The sequence below is a fragment of the Heliangelus exortis genome, chromosome Z (genome assembly GCF_036169615.1).
Source record: "Heliangelus exortis chromosome Z, bHelExo1.hap1, whole genome shotgun sequence".
NCBI classification, from domain to species: Eukaryota; Metazoa; Chordata; class Aves; order Apodiformes; family Trochilidae; genus Heliangelus; species Heliangelus exortis.
In genome coordinates, this window is record NC_092454.1 from 8,933,779 (window position 1) to 8,934,127 (window position 349).

Sequence of the window (349 nt, forward strand, 5' to 3'; positions counted from 1 at the left end):
TTGGAGAACTCCCCAGCGAGCTGGGATGAGCCCTGGCCCCAGCACAAGAGCCCGGAGCCGAGTCAGCCCACCCTGCCTGAGGGCTGTGGTTGTCGGAAACACAGGTGGGTTTAGGGAAAAAATAAGCAGGTTTAGGGGAAAACAAGCAGGTTGTAGCTCGTTTTCCGACTGTCCTGCAGGTGTATTTGCTACATTTGGCTTTCGGCAGAGCAGGGCAGTCTCCCACCTTTGCTAAGAAGAACAGCACCGTGTCCGCCGGCGCCCGCAGCTGCCCCGCTCTCCCCCGCAGCGTTTGTCCCCACCCTCTGCTGGGAAATCCCGGTGACAGGCTCCTGCCTGGGGACAGACA